Source organism: Bombus vancouverensis, chromosome 10 (genome assembly GCF_051014615.1).
Source record: "Bombus vancouverensis nearcticus chromosome 10, iyBomVanc1_principal, whole genome shotgun sequence".
NCBI lineage: Eukaryota > Metazoa > Arthropoda > Insecta > Hymenoptera > Apidae > Bombus > Bombus vancouverensis.
The window spans coordinates 12,969,814-12,995,459 of record NC_134920.1 but is presented as its reverse complement, the minus strand read 5'-3'; the positions used below and the strand labels follow the sequence as shown (position 1 = coordinate 12,995,459).

Sequence of the window (25,646 nt, the reverse complement as noted above, 5' to 3'; positions counted from 1 at the left end):
ACAAAAGAGAGAAGCAAAAAGAGATATCTGGCAACGAGGAAGGCTACGTGCCTTCCAGACACCCTCCTTTGCTCCCATATATCTTTAGTTGGAGCTATTCGCTCTATTTTAGACGCGTAACACATCCCTCCGTCCGCGTTTCAGACTTTACTTTGATTTACGAAACCCATGCAGACGATAGTCACCGGCATGGGAATTGTAAATATTTTGCTACTATGTATTCGCAGAAAACACGACTGTTAGACATTCACGTAATATTCGCGTAATAATCTTACGTGTCTAAAATTTAATGCCAACGATTTTTATTCGCTTTTAGACACTCGTTATACAAAATTACACTACTTATTGCAAAACAAGTAATAAATTGTATTTAATATTGTTCAGAGTGTAGAATCAAGTGCTCTCCGACCAAGTGTTTCTTCATAGGAAACCCGTTGCTTAATTTTGTCACATAGGTTTTTATTAAAAAGGCCCACCTATAAGAACAAACGTCGGACGCTTAACTAATCTAAACTTTCACATACAGTAAATATTGATATGAATTCCCATAAAAACTTGGAACGTATAATTCCCGAGCTACAGTTGCTGTTTTTGTTTCGCTTAGGTCGGTAAAGAAATGGAAGAGTTGCAAACTTTTCGCCGACATCCAAGAAAGTTTATCGATGGTGTACCATAACAGTAACTTATAAGAATGTTTGATGTGGAAATACCGTTCCAATATAAATATCATTTTTTCTATCTTTCTTTCCAATACCAAGATACGTTTCGTATACTTGTCGTTTCATACAAGTTATGTCGTTATATTTTATAAAGGACATAAAGGATATTTACTTATTTTATTAGATGCTGAAAAACGTATATTTTAAGATTTCTTTTCGAGTAGTATCTCACGAATCGATATCAATGGAATTGGATACTCGATATTAAATTCAAAATATATCAGCTTTCATAATGTTCACGATATTCTTGACTCATCAGCACTTACATCCGCGTCGTTACGTTTTATGACAACTTTATTTCCAGTCGTTCTTGACTATGCGAAAGACAGTTTCAAACTTTGGAACATGCGAAGCGCTGTCATAAAAAAAATCTAGCAGAAGCTTCGACTGTAACTGGGAAAAGTAAGACTGCTGTATGCAAATTGATAATATCTGGGTACAATGAACCTACGGAAAAAATGTTTTCGTCTCAAATCTACAAACGTGATTTTCTTTTATAGAAGATATAATTGTATATGATATTTTTTTTTACAAACAAAGTCGAAAAGTAATTTCTTAATTTCGTTAACGAAGACCAAACATCTGAACGAACTAAACACTTGTTAAAATATATTATTTATCGATGTTTCAGCTACATTTCAAAAAATATTGCTCGAAGTGCAAGGAAATTACACGAAAAGTGATTTCCTAACTTAATTGAAGTCGTTGCAAATACTTCCAACCACACGTTCAAATAGGGTCCACACGAAAGTGCAACACACTAACTTTTTCATTCTAAGTTAAAGTTACGGAGATTGAACGTCGTTATCGATTTGTCCGTTTAAATTGAGCGAAATACTTTGAAACAGCACTAGAAGACTACAGTCCATTACATTACGGAGCTAAAGAGAAACTTATAAAAAATTATGTAGCGAGTTTAATAAAAACGGTACTCCCGAATTTATATTTTTCACCAGTTATAGCGTATTTTCATCCGTATACGACGGTTTACTTCGAAATAATCAAGCCTCCAGAGGTTAAAAACTGAAAATTTCATATTTCATATGCAAAACGTTTTTTTTTTTTTTTTTAGAAAAAAAATGTATATTCGTTCATGAAAAATATTTAGATAAATCAGAGAACCCCAGGAGAGATAACTGCGGTGCAGTGCCGTGTTTTGTCTACCAAGGGACCACATCCGTATGTGTTATATTTATCAAAGTTTAGTTTTTTTCCTGCACAATGATATATTCGTAGAGTTCGTAGAGTGTATACTCTCAAGCTTACATTTCGTGTACACATGTTACGGTGTCAATGGTACAGTTTTTGTTCCGAGATATACCCCTGGGGTGTAGGAGTATTTAGGTGTACGATACATCGCTATAAATTTTACGTATCTTTCTTCGAGCACATTCCTCAAGTTCTTTACTTACCTACCTTTCTTCGTTTAATAGTCGCAACGATACCAATGTATACAAATAACAAAATATTATAATTATCTAACCATCCAAGGAAAAGGGTAAAAACAAACAGGAATTAACTGCTAAATTATTCCAAGATTACTAAAAACACAAGAAATATTAAGAAGCTTATCGACAGAATGCTGGCAGTAATAATAATTATATAGATACCGTATCAGTAATAATAATTAATTACTGTGAATAACATCACTATATTGGCATGTACTTCGAAAATTTCAAACAGCATTAATGTTTTTCAACGTAACGTCCAACATATTTATTTAATAACTAATTATTATATCTCTCTCCCCCTCTCTCTCTCTCTTTTACATAATAATTATTCCATTTTCTGCCCAGAAAAACAATTTTTACGTCATTATATCTAAACGATACAACTTTCAAAGAAATAATACCTTAAGCGCGAGATAATATTTCGCATAAGAAGCACCACCTAAACCGATACTTTATCAACTTCCTATAAAAGATAGCCAAGTATACGCTTGGGAAGGTTAATTCGATAATCATGCCGCCTGTTGGCCGTGCATACTAGAAGAGGCAGAAATGTATTAGGAGAGAAAGCAGAGTGAAGAACGGAATTACGTTTTTTCAGCGTTGGCAATACCTTTTCGACGAGCCTCGAAGTAGGATATTTCTGCGGGAAAATTGTCGAAAATTACACTTTTCCGCCTCCGCCTCGTTTTCTCGCTACTTAACCCAGTTTCCCGTGGAGAGACACGCCTCGTTAGACGACCTGTTCCACGATCGGTAGCGGTTCCGGCCGCCAGCCGTCGGAAGGTGTAAACGGGGTCGACGGAACGACACGATAACGCGGTCCCACGAGCTTGCGCTTTCCAGATAATCGGAAATCGAAAACTACCTTTTTCTAGCCTACGGTCAAGGGACCGCACTTTCTCCTTTAATCGGCCATCGAACGACAGCCATCGTCCATCGTTCCGATACCGGGATAGACGATACAACAGCTGAACTCTGTTATATCATCGGACTTAGGTTACTGTAAATTCTTCTAGCAATAAGTATGAAGTACTCGGTAGAAAAACAGACCGACAAGATGCTGCAGAAAAGCGGAGAGGACAAGTTGAAATTTTGAAACGACGTAGTTACGGGTCAAGTTTTACGAGTGTCTTTTTGGAACGTTGGCGTTGATGTCCATGCTGCATAAATAAAAAGTTTCTTCGCAATAAGAGAAGAACGAGGATTTTTCGTTATTTCTCGACGCTATTCGATTAAGTTAGAAACAGAGACGGGTTAGATAGATGGCTTCCTTTGGGGCTTGTTTTATAAGAAACAAGTAATTTATACGTTTTCGTTAAACGATTGTTAAAATACGAACGTTTATCTCGGATAATTGTGTTGATATACAAAAATATTATTAAAAATAGAATTCTTTAATTCGATGGAATAAACGCGTCGATAAGGAAAATATCATCTTTAGTCGCGTATTTCCGAAACTACGCGGTTTATTATTTCAATTATTTATTATTTATTCTCTATTATCTCATTATTTTCTCTCTATTATTTATTATCTTATTCTCTATTATCGTCGATAGGTACTCATCTCTATCCTGATAAGAAATTTTCAGAATATTATACATCTAAAGATGAACGTATCCTCTAAAATTATGCAACAGATAGTAAAAAAAAATTGCAGAATTTTTCGTACGTATTACAAAACTGGGGCACTCAAACCCGATAAATTCTTTATTCGCATGGGTAGGCGTAGAGAAAGTGGTACTTGTACGGAAGAAAAGATAAAAGTGCTATTCATAAATACAAGATGAGATGAAGACAAAGAAGGAGATGAAAATAGTAGACTGCTTACATACTGTTATTTATTAAAAATATTTCAAGTCTTTCTTCTTTCTCCATAATATTTCATTTCAATAGTAAACTTGTAAAAGTCACATGGATATTTCGCATTTTGGATGTTATATCGTGTTATAAGAATAAACACTTTCAGAGAGCATCGCGTAATGAAATTACACAAGAATGTATGGAAATTTTTAAACCTATTATACAAGCCCAATTCTTTGAGCAAATTGCGGAAGTGAGAAAAAGAATTTTTCACGTAGTTCGGGGTATTTCATCCATGTTCAGCTTGCACTTCGACAAGTTTTATATGAATATATGTATGCAACAGTGTACATTTATCAAATAACCGAGTATGAATTCGAAAAAGTAGGAAACGAACGCGTTACTTTTTATTACGAGTTCGATATCAGACCGTGGATTATGTGCTGACTTATGCGCTGACCTAAACCGGTCGAGTCCCTGCTGCAGGTGAAATATCGAAGGTTATTTTTAGTAACTTCTGCTGTTACTTGAATAACCAAATAGACAGAAGCTAAATTTGCCTAAGCAGGTCGCTTATGAAATAAATTCCACGCCCGATATTTTATAAGTTTCCAGAGATCTCTTCGTCGAAGCTTCGTCAAAATCAAAACGTGCGAAGGTCTCTCGTTCTCGTTAGCAGAAATTTGACAGGTGTAGTCAACGATACATAGTTAAACCGCTTAACAGGAAAAGCCAGAGAGATTCACGCGTCCGTCACACTAGCCTTCGGCGCCTGATCTTCGAACATCGATTCCTGCAGGCAGTGTAAAGGCCGCCGGCGCAGTTTAGCTGGTAAAATATTTCGGAAGCTTCCGATTGGAGGACGCTCCCTTTGTGTGCCTCCCTTTTCCTCCGCCGTTTTCCTCCTTTCTGCTGCTGTGTCTCCTGTACAACGCGCTCGATCGTCTCCACGCCGTCTTTCCTCACCCCACCATGTGCTAGGTTCTCTGCGTCGTCTGTGTCGCGTAAGGGGGACCCTCGTACATACAGGGGTTCACGGAAGAAATCTAACGGCGAGACAGCCACGCCGAGGACGACAAACTCTCGACCGAGTGGGGTGTGAAAGCGAGAGAGGGCCGGAGGAACGAAGAGGAACCAGTAACACAGCCGACCCAGGAGGAAAGGGGCGAAGCAGTTGCAGTTGCAAGAGAAAGAGAGAAGCTATACTTCGGAGAAAGGCGGCTCTGGAAGGAGGGTCGAAATGAAGAGAGGCTCTCTCGTGGCTCTAGGAAAACGTTGAGAGGGTGGTGAAGAGGGAGTAAGAACGGTGAGCCAGAGGGAAAAGAGAGAGACGGTTTGGAGGAGCGTGAGTACGACGTTCAGCGACGAAATCAGAAAGAGACGGTGGGAGGGTGGTAAATGGAAGAGCCAACGAGTGAAAGGGACGAAGAAACTCGGAGGGCGATGGAAAATGTTCGCAAAATTTCACTATGGAACGAAGGACGGCATTAGGAGAATCAAAGAGAAAGGACAGGTCTCAGACAGAGGAAATAACCACGCGAGAGAAGAAGAAAGGTAGATGGATGGCGAGAAACGATGAAGATAGGATGTTGAACGAAGAGAGAGGAAGCTACTCGAATTGATTGAGAGAAAAGGAAAGAGGGTTCTGGCGCGGCAGTGGCGGCAGTGTCTACTATGGCGGTGTCGGTGGCGAGGACGAAGCGGGGATGTCAATCGATAGCGGTTGCATGCGTCTAAAGCAACCCTCGTCGCTATTCCTCTGCTACTACGGTTACTACTGTCGCCCGTTATTGTTAGAAGCAGTTAATCTGCAAAGTTGCTAGATGTTGTTGCTCCGGCTGGGCTTTCTGCACTGTCGCGCAGTTTAAAACTTTCTGAATTTAGATCGTGCTCGCGCCGCGCCATGGACAGGGTCAACCCAACGCGATGGTTTCGGGACAAACGACTGAAACGTGATTGCACTGGCTATAATTAGACGTAAAACGAACTTGTCCGTGGAAGAGAGAAAAAAAAAATAACGTTGAGAACTTCCTTTTGATAGTCTCCCTCGTTCCAGCGAGAACGAAACCAGCGAGCTCGGTGAGAACGGAAGCTATTGAATTCTCTGCGACGCGCGACGATTATTTTTATCGTTAGCTAGAACGATTCCGCTAGTCAGATGGCAAGAGGGAAGTTCGTGAGTTTTCGTATGAAATATTTTGTTACGACGTTCTTGTATACAAATGAAAAGTCTTTAAACTCTCTTCTGAAGGACTGTAACGACGTTCTTTGTTTCAAAGAACGAATTACTTTGTGCTCGGTGACTTTAATTTAAGTCTCGCTCTCTTTGTAACTCTGTAAGCTTTGTCTTTTTCTTAATAAGGTATGAACAGGTCACGAGGATTGCCGAGAGACTCGCTTTTTCAGGAAAACCTAAACTTCACGTAGAAGGATATTCTTTGTGGTGTATACTTCTATCGGCTCTTTCGATCTAAACCTATGATTAAAAACTTTCACAAAAGATTAATAACTTTGACAAATTCTTTAGGTTAATCGTGGATGACCTATCTTTTAACTGTGCCATTGATTTTAGTTGTAAATCGAAGATGATTAAGACGAGAAAGCTCAATTTGGAATTATTATTTAAAAAGCGTCTGACAATTGAGTAAATAATTTACGTATCTACCGATTACAGCAAGCAATAATAGATTTTTACTAATTTCACACACGATTCTCATCCTGTGTATACTATCGTGAAATAGCAACGTCTTCTCTACGGTCGCAAATTAAAAATAGTACTGCAGCATCTGTCGTATTCTTAGATAACTGTTCACGTTAGAAATTGAAAGAATGTTTCGTAGGAGTTCGGAATTCCAACGTTTTCAAAGGCGCAAGGAACGTAGCTAACCTGTTTCTACAGGGCAACGAAACAATTATCGATCCTAGTTCGCTACTATACGTAGAAGAGTCTACCACAGCCAGACGACTGTAGGAAGATTTCTTCGAGCAGTAGAAACACGGCGCACGATTTCGATTCTCCTTAAACGACTAACAGAAACGAGAAATAAATCATTCCTTACTGATAGCAATAGTACAACAAATCTCTGTTTATGTTCCACTTTCTTCAATTACGTTCACGAATACGCGAATTTGCATAAAAATCTGCAGTTCACTGATAAAACTAAATATCTTCCTTCTAAGTGATTTTACTTCTAAGGTTTCGATTTATGAAACGACCCGTGTACTCCAATTTCGTACGGTATCCAATTAAGTAGCAATTTAAACGAATCACAGACTCGGATCGCCCTAATAATTTCGATCCAATAGTTTCACGCACACCTTGTTATTGACACCGTTTATTTTTCCAGTCGATCCACCGAAGCCCCGAATCAAATTCACAGACTCTTAATGGCCCTCGACCTCGGTTTTCGAAGCACATAAGAATACCACTTATTGCCAGGAACAAAAAAGGAAAGCGGCAGAGAAAACACAAGAGTAGTTGTACGTATATACGAGGTCTCCCTTCTCTCTAATCGCTAAACTAGCACTTGTAGAAAATTTCCTTCCAACGAGCATAGTGGTCCCTCTATAACGAAGACGAACATCCAACATCGGATTCGTCTCGGCGGTGGCTGCTGCACCAGGATTCTTGTAATAAAATAAATGGAACTTCCGTCGAGCACGCTGCAACGTCGAGAAATGAAATGTGACCCTCCATGGAACGCAATAGGGATCAGTGTTTCTTTGTGTCGAGCGGAGCCGCGAAAAAGCATGACCTTTTATAGCGTGGCATGAGAGAGAATGGTCGAGTTTTATTATTTTCACTGTCGACATTCGAATAACTATCAGCAATTAACGTGCGCCAATTTTTATCTCAACATATCTGACTTCAAGCACCAATGTATTTTAGGAAATGTATTCCGTTTCTAGAATGTACGCTTATGAGGATATATCAGATTGTATAAAAATACTTTGCTACGTTCCCGATTTCACGAATAAGTTTAGAATCCGAATAATTTTTCGACACGGTTATTACAAATACAGGTATCCTCCGTATAACACGGTAATTAACTTGGAAAAAGTGCGAAACTATATTATACGAAACAAGAAATTAGTACAAAAAATAAAAGGACGACGTTCCTACTCGTGATATTTGTCTCCTGTGCTTTTCGCGAATCGTAAAATATGCGATTTTCGAGCCGTATAACGCAACAGAGAATTAAATAAATTTCCAAGGGGAACGATACCGTACCATAAAATACTGTCGACGCGCATTGCAAAAGCGAACTGCCAAGATATACTGTATCGTTTAAACTAATCCTCGTGCAGGCAGGGCGTCCCGATCCCTTTCGTTTGGTATTTCGTCATAGCGTGGTAATTGATAGGAAGATCCTGTCCCCCTTCCTATCTGGCTGAAACGTAAAACGCAAAAAAGATCACTGGGCGTAACCCGACGGGGTAACGCTGAGTCACGAGTCGAAGATTTATGGGATTTTACACGCTTCTCAGGAAAACGATTTCCACGTGAACCGTTTCATTGACTCTTTTGCCGGTATCACTCGACGAGATTCGCGAGTTCAGCTGCAGCACCGGCACTTTTGATTTAAATTGATTGTCCGACGAGCGCACCATTAATTATTAAACTAATCGGTAATTAATCAAAGACTTCGTTGAACTCCCGTCGGTTTTTGAAATACGATAGCTCCGGGTCTTTTACGTTCTTTTTATTTAACGTTCCTACGGAATCGGTGTCATTCGAACGACCCTTACATCTTAGATCTTCATTTTTCAAGCGTGGAACACTGAACTATAATAACGAAGGATTGCCGTGACAGAGTAATTTTTAAAGTCTTCCAGCTACATAACAATAAAATACTGAGAAAAGGAAAACCATCGACGTAATACAAGTATCGACAGTAAAAATGAAGCAAGCACAAGAGTACGTCGATAGTAATATAGGGTTTCTATTATCGAGGTCTTTCATAAAGAGTCGGCTAAAAACGTCACGAAAAGAGTTCAAAGCACATATCCTGTATCACAAAGCCAACGAATCGTGTCGACCAATAAATTTCGTTTGCTGCTACGTGTCCAAAATTGAATTACCTTTGGAGAAATTATTAAACCTTCGGCAAAGTAAATTCTCCGCGACTCTGATTCCATGTACGCAATCGCAAACCACAAGGAAATAACTCGAAGTAATGTCAGACATTACGGACGTTCCAATACTGTCTTAATTCCAACGATGTACCGATGGAACTCCCGCCAGCCAAGTCTTATCGAAACCACGATGACCATCGAGGGCTAATCGATTAATTACCGTTCATAATTGACCCAAATCTAGCTAGCATTGTATCGCTGTACGTATAAGCTAACTGGTCGTTTGTTTAGAACGCAACTGGAATATATAACAAGTGGACCTAAATTTTATTCCATCCCTTCCACTTCTTTTCGTATGTACAGTAGCCTGTTGTCTTTATTATTTGCCTTTGTCCGATCGAGCATTAGTGAAAATGCAGGTACAGATGTTTGACAAATTTTGAAACTCGATTTTCTAAAAAATGGAATTTTCAACGCCATTTTATTATCTGTAGTTTTCGTCTTATTACGAGTTTAAGCCATAGAATTTCCTTGACATTCGCTTGTATTACGAATTTAGATCCACGGTGTATGTTCACTAGAGATTTCCTTGCGAAAGCGAGGAAAGGGAATACAGCAGTCCCACCAAAGTTCCTCGAATATCGTTGCACTGTAAAATTCCACTGATCCACTTAACCTCGTATCCGCCGCGATATCGCCACCAGAAATAAGTATCTTAAGCCTAAGTGGATCGAGCGAATTCCGCGGTAACGCGCTTACGCGACATATTCCTGTGAAATTTGTGCCTGAACTGGTTACGCCATAAATTAAATTCTGTATCAGCCGCAGGATAATCGAAGGCTGCGTGCAAGCTCGTCTTTCATTAATAAAACAACTACACCCAGCGATCTAGGGTCAAGGCCTAAGAGAGGAAGGACGTAAACTAACTGCCCTCGTACACTTTCGCTTATTGGAATAAGAACCAAGATTAATCCTTGTTAAAGCATAAAATTTACCAATCTAAATTGATCGCATCGTTGATCATTCGCAGGTTAAATACGACGCCGAAATGCTAAATTCTCATAAATTATAAATTATAAAGAATAAAAATAAAGACATATCGAGCAATAATTATTCGCACAATTTTCATTAAATATGCTGGACGTCTCTTAGGTATGCTAATGTCTGTTTTTCAAAAAATACAATTTCCAGTAAAGAAAAATTCCTCCGCCGAATCAAAGATCGTAATAATCTATGTATGTCAACGAGATAGTCTCAGTTTTTGTGATATAAAGGAAATTAGTTATTTTAATAATTAACCTTCCTAGGTAGGGATCAAAGGAAAACAATATCGAAGCTCGGCTGTGTCCACGGCTTCATTGTGTTCGACGCCTTTTACGCCGCGTATTCGTCGTTGATTGCGTTCACATCCTGTTATTCTCCCGTCCAACCCTTTGAAGGGTCAGCTTTGAGACCGAGCCGGACCGTCACAGTGAATATTTTGCATGCTAGATAGAGTTTTGCATTTATCGACGCGGTCGATTAAGAAGAGAAACAACGAGGAGTTCAACACGACTGCTCGTTTTTTTCCTTCCGAGCCCTGCAAATAGGGAGAAAAAAGGTTAACGCACAGACGCGTCATCGTATTATTAGTTAAGCTCGAGCGTATTTAACGATGCGCGAGCTGCTCTCCATATATCGCGTTCAAAATGCAAATTAACGTTGAAACTGAGTTTCCAGCGCAAAAAACTCTGATTATTGAGTTAATTAAACGCTCTATTACGCCGGTCAGTGGCTCGCTGTTTAGCGTGCTAATGAATTAAATGATCGAGCACTTGCGTGATAAATTACGAGGAATTTATTTTTAACTATCCCCCGACGAAGTTCGAGTTTTAAGTATTCCACTCAATTCGATACTACCCCGTAATAAATTTCTATTATTCTGTATAATAAATTTATTACACAGAGCAATTTTAGTTACGAATCCAATAAAATGCCCGCTACTACTTTCGCGTATAACAACGTAATTCGTTTTAATACGAGTGACAAAACAGTATTTCTAAAATATCTCACTTGCACGTTATAATACATTACACCGATAATTACGTTAACAAGCTCGAAATTATTGTCACTATGTATCCTGACTGAATGAATCAATGCATTTAACAAAGCATCGAATAGTTTCCATGAAATACTACTTCCACCATTTAATGCCATATCACACACATCCGTACCGCTCCCTTTGGTCAAAATATCCTATTCGGCACTTTTTCATTTTTCAAAATATGTGTGTTGAAACATCGCTTTCTTTTGTTAAAACTGAAAAGTGATATTAAGATCGGAAAATTGCTAGCAATACGCGTATTATGGTTCATCGGTTGTTATCTTTACGTAAAACGTAAACCTACAACGAGCCAATTAGCTTAACGGTATAGGATTTCAGTCGCCGACGAAAAAAAATTTCGATCACGTATAACGAATCGATCAGCGTTGCGAGTCTTACCCGGGGGATATCACGAAGCGTCAGAAACGTCATTTTATCTTGGAGAAAGGACGGAAGTACGACGGTGCGCAGTCGATACTCGTTCTCTCCCTGTGGGCCGTCGTTTATAGTTCATTTCCACGAACCCTTTGCGAAAGGGTTAAAAAAAGAAAAAAAAGAGAGAAAGCGTTAATTGCCCCAGGGACGAGACGACGATCTTTCGACGCGTCGCGAGAGCACGTACGCGCAAAATGAGAACGCGCGCGCGAACGATGGGCCAAACAAAAGGGCGGGATCTCCTTGTAATGGCGAGCTCTCTTCACCCAAGGTGAAGGACTGGTAAGCGAGGCGGCTTTCAGGAACTCGAGGACCGGCGACCCTTTACGCTCCATCGACGCCATATGGCGTAACCAACTTTATAATGCTCGCACGACACGGACATAACTGGTCGCAGCGTGAAATCCGCTGGTGTACGTGAATACATATTGGGACCAATCTCGAAGGTCCTAGAACGTTTCTCAATGCTATCGTTTCTTGCCTGCTTTTTCGGCTGGCGAATGGTCGTTGGGACGAATACGGAAGCGAAGTGAGGAAGAGTTGCAGAGAGAGCAGTGGAGCAGGTTGAGATATTTTCATTAGAAAAGTTGGTGATTGCATTTGGTTTTGTTGGAAGAGTGAAAAAATACGAAGATTTACAAAATATTCAAAGCGTGTTATTCGTTATAATATCCGATGCGCGACTCACAAAATTTGATGCATTTATTAAATAATTTGGAGGAGATAATTTTAAGATATTGAAGGAAAAATTACACTATCAATTAGTAGGTAGTCGTGCGATTGATACTCCTCATTCAACAATGTAATCTGCTTATAATATGTTGTTAGTTATCCTACAATCCTATAATAACAGTTATCCTACAATGTAATAATCCGGTCTAAATCTTACACAATTATGTACTTCGTACGATAAATATTTTGATTGTCAATCAACAAAAGCTGTATTCGTAAAATTTGTGGTTTGTTCAAATTATTCGTTCAATAAGATTTGATAATACACAAGATGTATACATAATCGCTTTCGCAATAGATTTTTTCACAATTTATTGGAACGAAAATTTTGGCTGGATTAGATAAGCTACCGTCTATTGAATCCACTTATCTGAACCTGGACTTCTATTATTTGAACGAAAAATCATAGACAATTGGAAAAATCAATACATCCTTGTTATATGACTTGTTTGTTTTGCGATCAGTTCAAATAGAGTTCTACTGCAGCACAAAGAAACTAGAAAATTAACTTGATCGAAATTTGTGTCCAACATCGCATGTTACACGAATTCAAAAATCATGCCGCAATTTTAATAGATACGAGTATGAAAATTCATATTACTTTGTATATTTATTATATTTTGAGTATTACTTTGGATGTTTCGTGTATATCGTTATATAACGTGCATTCTACGAATGTTTGTACCTTTCGGTATATTTATATAAAGAACAAAAGAATGAAAAAATATTTGATCGCTATTCAACTCTTTCCGAAACGCTTGATAACAAACTTCAATTTCATTCGATTCACACGTTCTGGCAGGAAAAACAATAATTTCTACTTCGTAATCTATCTGGGTTAAACGTGAACAAACGTGAACAAATGTTATTATGAAAACGTCTCTGTTCTTTGGTCGAGACACGTGAATGCACGCCGGTCATTCCAGAAAAGCGGAAAAAGCATGCCTGAATGAGTTGTTTAGAGTTATTCAGACTATTCGCCGTGTATTTTAGTCCTGGAATTTATTTATACGTTGGGGTCGTCGCACCACGACGCTTGTAAATAGATGTAGCTTATTTGCAGCCGCGGTTCGGCCTCGTGATACTGCACGATAACACCTATTAGGGTGTAATTAGTATGAAGGATTGTGCTATATTTCACTCATGAGATGTAACGGATAACACCGTTGAAATTGCAAAAATTAGATTCGCGGCTGAAATCTCTTTCAGCCATTGAAAAACTGCTTTTGCTTATAAAAATACTTACACACCAATACCTCCACTAGCGCGACAAAATCTTTATATTCACCTCTTTCTAGAGCTTTCATTCTCTGCCCAACACACTTATCAAACTACTCGATCGACCTCCGCCTACGAATTCACCAAAATAAATACAAGCACGGAAGATCAATGGACCCTTTCAAAAAAGAGGAACATCTATGAGAAAGAAATAATCGAATCTCAAAGGAGCTAAACTTATCGACCTTACCTTTCGTAAATTTTTAGATTTTATTGCATACAGGCATTGCCACAAATTTGTCGTTACCGTGATCGATCGGTATTAACAACACATAAATATCTTACTAAAACATATGAATTAATGAGAAGTTAACGCACAAAAGCTATCCCATACGTATCTTCTAATACGATCGACTTCAGAGATCATTGACGCTATAAACTGAAATGCAGATGAAAATTTCGTTTACAAATATTCTTTTTCACTACCATTACCAGCTCGGAATCCGCAATTATTTACATCATCACTCCTGTTCAATTTATAGAGTTGATCAATGGCTTCCGAATAGTTCGATTCTCTCACGTTCATTTTATGGCACTCCATTTACCCGCATGAGGAGAAAGTATGCGGTGTGCGAAAGATTCGAGCTCTGGATCGAAACGACGCGACGATTGGAATTCTCTGTACAACCCCAAGCCAGATACCGCACAGCTGCCGGAACAAGCAGAGGTTTGAATCATCGCTGCGTAGAATAATCCAACGCTATTCCCTATTTACAAAATTGCAGCTCCCGCACGCGTAACTGTTCCCGCGTCGACTCTTCGGCTCATTGTATTCCACCCTTCGACGACACCCCTGCCCATTGTTGCGAATCGCACGCACCAGCGGCCTGCCTGGGGAATTTCCCCCTTCCCATGCGTTTATCCACCCTTCGACACGTTATTGGTTCGCGTGCAAACGCGTAGCCTAATTAGTATGAATGCCTGACCATCGTGACTCCTTCATCAAGCCCGGGATTTTATATATTCGGTTCAAGGTTGCGGAGGCCTATTCAACCAGATGCCGAATGATCATCGGACGTGAACCTGAGCGTCGAGTAAATGGATATCGAAAGAGATTGCGAGTTTGGTTGTGAATGTGGAGGTTTCCTTATCTATCTTGAATGGGGAAGGTTTAACATTAGAACGGTTAGAGTGGTTTAAATGATCAATTTCGTAACTTTTCGTGGAAATTCTGAAGATCTGTAGTGGCGGACTAGCCGTTCGATTCGATTTTATACATATTTATTATTATGATTAATGCAATTTCTATGGATCGCATATTCCTTTAATTATTTTAATTGAAAAATTATTTATTCATTTAAATTATTGAGAGAAAATTGTAAATTAATGGATATAAAATTTCGATGACTTTTAAAAGTATAATACTATGTTTTGTATTAATATAAATTAGAAACTACAAATTATTTACATTAAAGGGAAAAATTGCATTCTTAGAGACGCGATTGTTTAAGTAAATTCAATCGAAATGATCGTTTCGGTATTGCCGACTGAATAAAAACTTAACGATGCGAAAGTTGCGATTTCTTTATACGCCACAAGATTTTATTCCGCCCGTCGACGATCGCGGAAGCCGCTGAAGAAGCTATCGGATGATTGTATAAAAAGAAATTGGTTCTCGGGTGAACGATAATGAGAGTTCTTTAGTGGTAATCGTTTAAATTTAAGATGATTCTTATCGCCGAGAGTAGCGTAATTTCGTCTTAAGGTCGATAAAGCTGTTAGATACTTAATTAACAACCAAATCTATCTTCTTTTCTTAGCACACGTAAGAAAGCCAATTACTAACAACGACGTCTACGTGATCTGCGATCGTAACGGTTTCTGTTAGTTTCTTCTTGACAATGATAAATCTCGTGTCGCAATGCTCATAGACAATTTCGAACGTTACATCGGTTTTACAGTTTCGATTGTCTTGGTCGATTGTGAGTCGAATGCAGAAACCAAGGAACCCAACTGCCGTTGTTAGTTGTGTTTAATTTAGTGGCAATTAGTGGAGCTGAAGCTGCTCGAGACTTTACCAACGAAGACGTGGTCTATTTCGAGAAACGCCGCTGCAATTTCTTTGGCATCACGGCAGTTTTTGTTTCGAATTTTCGGATGAATTACTGACATTAGTTCGAAAAAATCGTGTTTGATCGAGGAACATTAAATTAAATTAGAACGTATATAATAAACATACTTATATCGTATATAATAAACATAAAATCTACATTCATACAATATATATATATATATAATTTACGTTTAAATATTATGAGAAAGAGCATTAAAGCACAGTGATAATGTGTCAGTGGTTGTCGAATTATCAATGAGTTTCGTTAATCGCCTAAAAGAAACGTAGGTAAAATAAACGGGGATGATGAACTAAAGCTCGTTGCGAATCTAATTGCTTATTCATCCTTTAAAAGCAACGGCACGCGAGTCAATTGAACCAATGAGTCACTACGTCTTTCGAGTTCATCTTTTAGAGAATACTGGCCGTGAATAACGAGTTCGTACAAAATGCAAGTCGATACGGATGGATAGGTCATTTTTATGCTCTACCCAAAGGCGATGTTTTATAACTGTGACTGAAACTGTATTCACAGAGGCGTGACACGGTATAATTAATTAAGAACAGTTACAATGTACTGTAAATAAAATCAATTTGCAAGCTTGTATAATATTCCGTATTCAGTGGTAAATAATACCATTTGATCGTGCTCATTTAGGTTGAATTAATTTCGCGTTTGCTTTTACACGCGGAAAGTTTGTTTCACTCGATTCATCCTAAAAGCAACAAATTAGCGCTTCTAAATTTTTTAAGTACACAAATTCTAGATTAATTTTTTTGTTCTAAATTAATGTCAACTGTACTTTGAATATTTTGTTATTGTCATTTGTGTGAAAAGTTTTAGAAACTGTTTACGCATTTACCTTTAACCAATTTCATTCCTAATTTTCATTACAAATATGAAACTGTTGATAAAATATAAATCACTTAAAGTACGATAACAGTAAGAAAACAAAAGTATCACTGGTTTGAGTGACAATATTTGTGGAAAATAGCAGGTCGAATATATTTAAGTCTAGCATAGAAAGAAGATATACCACAAAACACTGTACTTTGTATTATTCTATTCCATCGAATGAACATAATTCGTTATAATTTCATCGTCAAAAATATATTTATTGTACACCATTCGCTATAATCTACGGCAGTCGAAATTCGCAGGCTGTATTTCAATTTTAAAGGAATTCGTCGTATCTCTTCTTCGAGCGAGTAACTAGGGACAGAGAAACGACATTTCGAGAGTTTCGCCTAGCTAGGCAAACGGAATCATTTAAAGACAGAGACATGACGCAATTCGAAACGAAAAGTTTAAAAGGATTACTTCCTAATTTACGTTGAATGCCGACAGTTTTGTAAAAGTATTAATTGTCACTCAGGAAGACAAGTTTCCCTGTCGCGTTTCCGTTCAACTCTGATTACTGTGGAATAAACACCGAAATATCTCAATGAGGCGTACAACACGCGTTTTTATAAATTTGTTAACGAAACAAAAGCCGCGGTATACGCAGCTAGCATTCACCGCGCTCACAATAATTCCCGAGCTTTCGAGCCTTCCTGTATATTTTGTGGCTTGAAGATTTTCTCCTCTTTTCCGTCCTGTCGTAATGAACGAGAAATTACAAATGCGACAACTCAATATCTCGAAGAATATGAAGAATACTCAAAACATAATAATTTCATAGAGCGTTTTAAAACATTCTCTAATAGACGTCACAAATTGTAACCGAAGTAACATTCCGTGAGTGAAGTGATAAAGTGTGAATTAATCGTTAAATTAGTTGGAATGACGAGAATGTTCTTATATTTATGTTCTACCTTCTATTTTCATGTAACATGCATAAATATATGTAATATATATATAAATATATTTATAAGACACGAAAAGGTATGAGAAATAGTGCAAAGAAAATTATTATCAATTTCAAATATACATCTTTCAAGGATTTATTCATTTCTTGGTTAAACCGTACAACCTAGCATTCAAAACTTCGTTCAAAATATACAAAAGATAGAATACAGCACAAAGAGATTATGTAGTTTCAATTACAAAAAACTTGCAGTAAAATTCTAAAATACGTAACGCACGCTTTAAAACAAACCGTGACGCAATCATAGCCAAAAACGTTCGCATAAATCTTCAAAAAAAGGACGACACATATATCTTCCATAACGATCATACGATCGTTTAAACAGTAACGATGGCAATTGTTTTTCCACATCGCAATGGAGAGAATGAACACGAGGAAAAGAAGAGGCGATTGAATTTATCAATTTCCGACTGACACGTTATCAATGATGATTTACTATGTTTGGTCGGAAATCGTGAAAAAAAATACACCAACGTTCTATTAATGGGAAGAATAACTCACACGAGTAAACGTAGTTTTAACTTGAACCGCGTGGAAATCCCTATTTAATGTGCTCGGCGAAAGTTTCTGAATGCGAAATTTTGCTTCGCTTGTATCTATGATCGTATATCGCGTACCGTGGCTCACTAGACTATCATGGTTTTTGCAGGATAACGCAAATTCATGTATACGAGAGGCTTTCGTGGATCATGCACGGATAGACAAGATCCGCGGAAACCAACCAGATCACGATTTAATGCTAATTAATAAGCGAAATACCTTCGTTTCGAAACGAAACGCAGACCACTCTAGGTGATAAACCTGACCGATTTTACGAGTATTATTTATTTTCGAGTAACTAAAATATTTTATCGGCCGGTCAAATTGATCACCCGCGATAGGCAAGGCAGAATACAATTTTTTCTTCGAAAAGAAAAAAGCAAACTAAAAGTAAATACCGAAAGACATATTGTATGCATGTTTTAGGAAAAGTCAGAAATTATGAAGCGATATGATAGCGTTTAAATGTGGTTAAATTTGCGTAGAAGTTTGAAAGCGATCAATTTGACCGGCACTGGTAGGTTTAGTGTTTTAAAGAATTTCTCATTGTGACGCTACGTTGCAGAAAATACTGAAATCATTTCCGTACAAGCGGCGCATAAAAATTCATATGAAAGATTAGACCGTGAAATATCATGATCGCTTTATTGGTATTATATTAAATCATAAAGGAAAATCCTCTACATTTGTTCGTAAGCACCAGACTGGAACATTATATATTAAATACAATAACCGGCATGAATTGCAAATATTCAGGTTTATGCATTCTACGGCATACGCGCGTTCATTGTCGTTTTTATTCACAACGTATCAGAATAAAATATTTTATTACGCCAGATTTGCGGTATAAAATCTTGTAACTATTCGTAATTTGTGAATTATTCTTTTATCCATAATATTACGTATTCTCACCACGATTTTCTACATTTACATGCTAATAATCTTTCGATCGCAGTTTTTCACTTGAGAGTAGAATGCGATAAACACAAAGGGAACCCGTTCGTTTTACTGCTCCGATTAACGCAATACGAAAACAAAGTCTATCGTTAAAGAAACACAAAAGGCATCTTTCGCAAAGTAGGAAGCGAATGTGACCGAATGCAAAAGGCAAAGTTCGAGTTGTGTACTTGCGCAAACAACAATGAAGTGTAATTAGAGAAGTCCAAGGCGCGAAGCGCTAGATCGAGGGCATAGAGGAACGCCCATTCCCGGTAACGCTACACGAAGTTCGCGTGATGATTCTAAGACGGTAGAGGGTGATACCTAGGTCCCTCCCCGTGGTGCAACCAGACGCGCTGTCTCTGAAAGGGTCCTCCATGGCTCGTTTACGAGGCGACAAGACAGATAGGATGGAACGCTAGGGAGGAGAACGTTCGTTGAGCTAAATGTAAATTTCGTTCCTGATTCCTGGCGTACTCTGTGCACAATGTGGACAACGTAGATAACCAGAGCCGTTGATGACGACACGAGCAAATGCCAGAGGGACGGTAAATCTTTTATGAAATCACCGTGAAATCATTGCTCTACACCATCACCGTCTCATACTCGTTGCTCCATGGTTGCGCAGACGAGCTGCGCCATGGCGGTCACCCTCGCGAAGAACTTGAACTTCCCTCGGGAGAGGGGTAAGAAAGTAAATTTCACCTCCGTATTTCGAGGGATTCGCGTCGCTCTCTGACGAGACGCTGCGAAATGGCGGTATCACGCCACCTTTGATGTCTGATACCAAGATTCCCTGTTTCGTGGTATTCAAATCCCTAAGATCCCTTCAATCTGGATAAAATATTTCGTAGGAAGATAGAATATTTTGTTTTCGAAAACTTGATACAACTTTATACGATGATCTCGCGAAGTAGAACGAACTAATCTAACAGTGAAACTCTTGGGTACGATACGCTTACTCGAGGAAATTAGTATCGACACTGTTGTATATTGGAATTTGTGGTGGTTTCTATTCGTCTCTATCTTTGGCAACTTGGAATCAGGATTGATTTACGTTAGTCACTGAAACGATCTTTAACGATGTAATACGACGTGACAAAGATTGGTACGAACATTTTTAATCACTGTATTATTACTATGCTTCACTCTTTATAATCGTAACATAAAATCATCTTTTATACAATATCTCGATCCACCTTCTTTCGTTACTATGTTAACAAGAAATCCAACAGTAAAATCGGTGATAAATAAGGCACACCTACTCTAATCAAAATTTCACCGATTAAGACGTACAAAGTTATCTGCAAATATCTACAAATATCAGCACATCTTGCAGCACGGAAACAACGTTAGTTCACAGGTCACGAGCATCTTTCTTCCAAGAAAACTTCGTTTTAGTTCACTCGAAGTGGCACACTGTCAATCGAATCAATTGTCGAAGCAATCGTTTTCAGTTCTTCGAAGGCACACACAAAACAGAAACACAATAGAACCGAGCGTTTTCCACTCGACCTAAACTACATCGTTCCAACAGTGACGATATCTCGAAGGGCTGTTCACGTTAACTCTACCTTTCTACGAACTTTCTACGATTAAAGGAGTTTTACACCCACCTAGAATTTTTGTTGTTGACACGATCGCGATTCCTGGTTAAGCGTGATCGTGGCACGACACCCGGTGAACTTCGACCCGAGTGAGTTGCCTTAGAAAGCTGGCCGCACGTAAACGTTAAAGACTCTTTAACCGGAGGGCGGTTGAACAGCGAAAGGGAAGAGAAAGAGAGAGAGAAAGGCTATTCGGGGTAGGCGAACATTCCACGCGGCTGTTGGCGCGTGCGCGCGCGTGCACATACACGGCCGTATCCAAAGAGACTGTACCACGCCAGTGTCAAATAGAGAACTCATTTCCACGAGACTTGGTCTCAGGCCTGAAAAAATCTACACGCAATTTGAACAGCAACGTTTTTACGTTCGATTTGCGATAAGCCTCGCCAATTCCAAGATTTGTCGTATTTCCATACGTTGTTTGAAAATAAAATATTTTAAGGTTGGACGAAATTTGACACTACGTAATCTTATATACATTTTATCAAATCTTTGTTGTATGCTAATTTTTGCACTAATTGTAAATTACAACGCTTGTTGTTTTTTTTAGCTTTGCAAAGCTTTTAGTTTTTTAGATTGCAATTTCCAAACGACGAATTCGAAGCTTGAATTAAAGATTACGATATGTGATTTTTACTTTACTCCGAAGAGTTTAACGTCGTACGAAAATTGGAATGTAGTCGGATTTTTTGTCCTAGCATTTTTTTTGTCTACTTGTTAGAATTTTAGCGCACAGAAGCCGGAACCACGAGTTACGAACCGTTCAGAAAACGTCCTTCCATGGCCGTTACTTCCGACGTATTTCGGGACTGGCGGGCTTCCATGGATTGCCGCACGTTGCACGGCTTGGTCATTGGCCGTATTTTGCCATCTGCTACCGTGAAAGCGTGGGCTGTTGTTTTATTTTATTCAAGCGTTACTTTTACGACTTCCAACTTCAAGAACTCATTAACACTGTCGATAAATTTTAATACTAGTTAATTAGAGATATCGTTTGATAATAACTTTTTATGAGAAGGAAATATCATCGATCGCTTCTCTCGATTAGAAACGTGGATATCGATATACGAATTATTGAACTATCTACAACTTGATAGAAATTATCTGGATTTCTACATATTCAAATGACAATGGCCATTAAACCGCAGATGCTTATGAAAATTCATATTGTTACGAATATAGTTGAAGAAATGAAATCTGAATGGAAATTTGCCTCTCGCTCGCTAAATACCGTAGCAAGTATTTTAATTTATATTTTATTTTGTTTCGCTACCTGTAGGCTTTTTGTAAACGTTTAAACCGCAGTTTAAGTATCATTAGCCAAATGTATTCTTCGATAGTGCGATCTGTTAAGAGCTTCCCAATTTTTAGCAAATTAACAAATTTCTCGCGCTATTGGATCAATATTCGTTTCAAAGTATAAACGGTATTATTATACGAACGGTAGCAATTCATAACGCAGCGACGATAGGGATCGCAGACATGTGACGACTCAATAATTCATGACCGCTTGTAAGATTCCATCTAATCCTAACGATCTCTCGCGCTTTCCGTTTCTTCTCTTTTCATTAGTTAAGATGAACGCGATACAATTTTCCCTAATAGCACGTCGGTCGTGTGAGAAAAATGTAACGCGATAGAACTTGGAAACAGTTATATTTCTCGGTTCAACAGACCAGGTTGGACACGCCTACGAGTTGGCCCTATTTCGATCAAAGATGCTCAGCTCGTCCGAGAAATTTGTCCAGAGCCGATCGAACGTTTTCCTAAATTCTTCTCATTCTCTGCACCGCTAATATCGGCCTCTGGTAATACACTATGCCAATAATCCACGTATTTTTCGTTTCGGAAATTTACACCGTGAACGTGATTTGACTGTGCGAGCGTTTCACGCGACATCGAAAAATCGTGCACGACGAAAAAGTTCATCGACATGATGGAATCGCGGTGCTGGCACTCGCCAAAGATGAACAAAATTTTCATTCGAGCGGGGTGGATGTCACCCCGAAATAGAAGCGAGAATTCGATACTGGAAGCGTTCAACGAACCGGATTGAAACGATTTCGAACGACGCGAATCGCTGAAAAATTAAGTAGATACGTCCCGGTTACGGTCGATCGATAAGCTGAAATTCGGGAAATCTTACATAATTGACGAGCTCGTCCGCGTGTGGAACAGATGGCTGACGTTTCCACGACGACCCACGCATACTGAGTAGCTTTGTACGCAGCGTGATTTAACGAGCGAAGTTATCAGAACGATCACCGCTAATTATTTAATTCCCTCTTCCCGCTCGGGAAGACGAATATAGTATACGCGAACCGCGTTCTCTTCATATCGATCCGGCTGCTTCGACGAAACTCAGGAAACGCGCGAATCGTTCGATGGAACAACAAGAAGGGGATGGACGGGATGAAAACGAGATAGTTACAGGAGATAGTTAGAAAAAGAGAAACAGAGAAAACTGTGTGTGTATGTAAGAGAAAAATGTATGTACACATGTCTATGTGTGTGTAAGGGCGACAGCGCGATCTCCGGTCCTGACTTCACGTGGCTTCTATTGATTTACTACGAGGCGCTGGTTTTACGAAAGAACCGCAAAGTCTCGTAGTGAAAAGTTCGCCGGCGATCGATCCGCGCTGTCAGTCGGGATCTCTTCGTAGCCGTGTTGTCTCGTGTATAGTCACGCTAGCACTGCAACAGTCTGCTCCAACAGTTCAGTGACACGGTGCACTATACGACACAACCGCTTTAGCCTGGCTTCAGGGAATCGACACCGGCTGTTTCCGCAACCAAAGTACGTTGTCAGTCTAGTAAACATCACGTTTCTCGATCGAACTCTCGTCTCGTTTTTTCGACCGTGATCGTTTTTCACGATCGTGTAATATTATAAGAAAGAATCCTTAATTTGTAATTTTGTCCACTCGCGAATGAACAACTAGAAAATGACTCGAAAGAAAGCAGGCTTTAAAAAGCAGTATATCTCTCTTGCTCGTAAAAAAATTTCACAGAAAACTACTATTCGAGATGCCAGACATATTTAATAACGCGATGGCATTCGTCAAAGTGTGTCAAAAGATCGCAGTAAGAGTTCACCTGCCGTTAGAGGGTGGCAAGCACCAAGGACAAGCACGCGAGAAAAAGAGATCGAAAAGCAAGAAGAGAGAGGGAGTGAGAGAAAAAGAGAGGGGGGGAGAGAGAGAAGGGGTGGAAAAATGAGCAGGTCGCAGGCCGCAGGGCGTACGGGCTACATCCGTACCTCCTTACTTCGGCAAAATCAATAACCTGTTTGGGGGTGTAGGAGAGAACCTAAGGAGAGAGGCCATAGCACGGCACCGCCGCACTAGGTAGTACGAGAGCCAGGTGTGTTGTAAAATACGTACGCGAATGTCCAGGTGCGAATGTCGAAGGCGTCTCTTCCCCCAGAACGCTCGTGATCGTGTCGCGTACGAGTCGGGAACAGAAGCGCGTAACCGGCACCACCCCCGAATGTCCTGGCACCTGCAAACGTTGCTGGGTATCACCGAACAACCTCCTGCAAGTCCCCGTCGTATAAATTCTCGAATCGAGCGAAAAACGTACCACGAAACACGTATATTACTAACACGATCCGATTCACTGTCTACCTCGAATTTTTCAGGTTCGACGAAACTCTGTGTTTTTAGCTCCTGGCACGAGCTCACCGCACGCACCGGTATACGACGTTAATCGACGATAATTCCTCGAAATCTTTTTTCCAGTAACTCAGAATCCTGCGACGATGACACTGTCAGCAGAGGTCTCCCCCTCCCGAACGTTGCCTCCTGTTATCATTGCCCACCACCTCGCGGATACAGAACGAACGTCTCGTTCTCTGTTCGCGATCCGAATCGCGCGCTCTTCTCTCCGCCGGAAAGCAAAGAGAATTCACCACCCCGATCCCCAATGTTGTTCGGCTTTTGAATAAAACACGAATATCGGTGCCGGTGTAGCGACGACACCGAGCAGCACACGAATTTCGAGCCTCGACGAACGACTTTCCTGTCAATGCTTCCCTTTCAGAGAGGAGATACGTTACCAAGAGACAGAGAAACGGACGCAGCACAACGACACGCGTTTCGAGCTGTCGCGGCTGTGGGGCGCGGACCACTACCTCGACGAGCCTCCCGGATCGTTGGATAAAACTCGGTGGGGCCGTTCCGGTCGGCGTGCGAACTCCCTACTCTCTCTCTCGCTTTTCCCCTACCACACATACTCCACCGACGTTCGACTTCCCCACCACTATCCTTCGTCTCTCGCTCGTCTTTCGTCTCTTTCGTTCCAGTGACCACCCCCCACCTGTGCTTTCCCTCCCTTCCGCTCAGACGCCGCGACCATCGCGTCGCGTCGCGTCGCGTCGCCGTCACCCCTCAACCTTGCAGGGTGCGCGAGCGCACCATCACCACCCATGCCGTACCGTACTGTGCCGTACCGTGTCTGTACGCTTCGGTCATGCACTTCGCGTGTGTCGTTACCAACGTTGAACCGACCGCGTCACTGGACCCAACGTATGCGATTGGAGATGGAGATTAGGCGATGCTGCTGCGTCACGAACCCTGTCCGTGATTCGGGGAAGAAAGCATCGTCGCTTGACCCTGGCCCGTCCTGACCGATGGGCTGCGACCAATTATGGAAATATTTACGCGTGTGCACGCTAGCGATCAGTTCGTCGAAATATCGCCTTAGATCAAAGTATCCGTTCCGTCGAGTCGGCTCCTCTTTTCTCAATGGTCGTCCGATCGGGAAAGATTTACGCTTGTAACTCGTGAAATATTGGTCCGGCGTGATAAGGTCGCCGAGGGGATGGAGATTGATGATGGCGCGCCGCGATCTTCCACGCTACTCTATCTACCAATCTACGACTCACGTCGTTTAACGAATTCGTATTTGAGTTTATAGGGGGATAAATTTTGTCTTTACGTGTCTGGTCGAATTTAGAGACACCGATCGCCGAGAGAACCGTTATCGCGGTTATACATATTACGCATATTACGAAAATATCGGATGTTTCTATTACGATGGCAATACGAGTCTTATGGAAATTTTA

The 25,646-nt window shown here is 40.0% G+C and overlaps 1 protein-coding gene across 1 annotated transcript in view; it reads right to left on the bottom strand.

Moving 5' to 3' along the window:
• LOC117163809 (neural-cadherin-like) overlaps positions 1 to 24,801 on the bottom strand; it is a 247,211-nt gene extending 222,410 nt beyond the window's left edge. Inside the window, exon 1 of the mRNA XM_076622301.1 lies at positions 23,965 to 24,801. The gene's annotated coding sequence lies outside the window, so the exon portion shown is untranslated. The remainder of the gene's footprint in view (positions 1 to 23,964) is intronic.
• Positions 24,802 to 25,646: the final 845 nt, after the last annotated feature.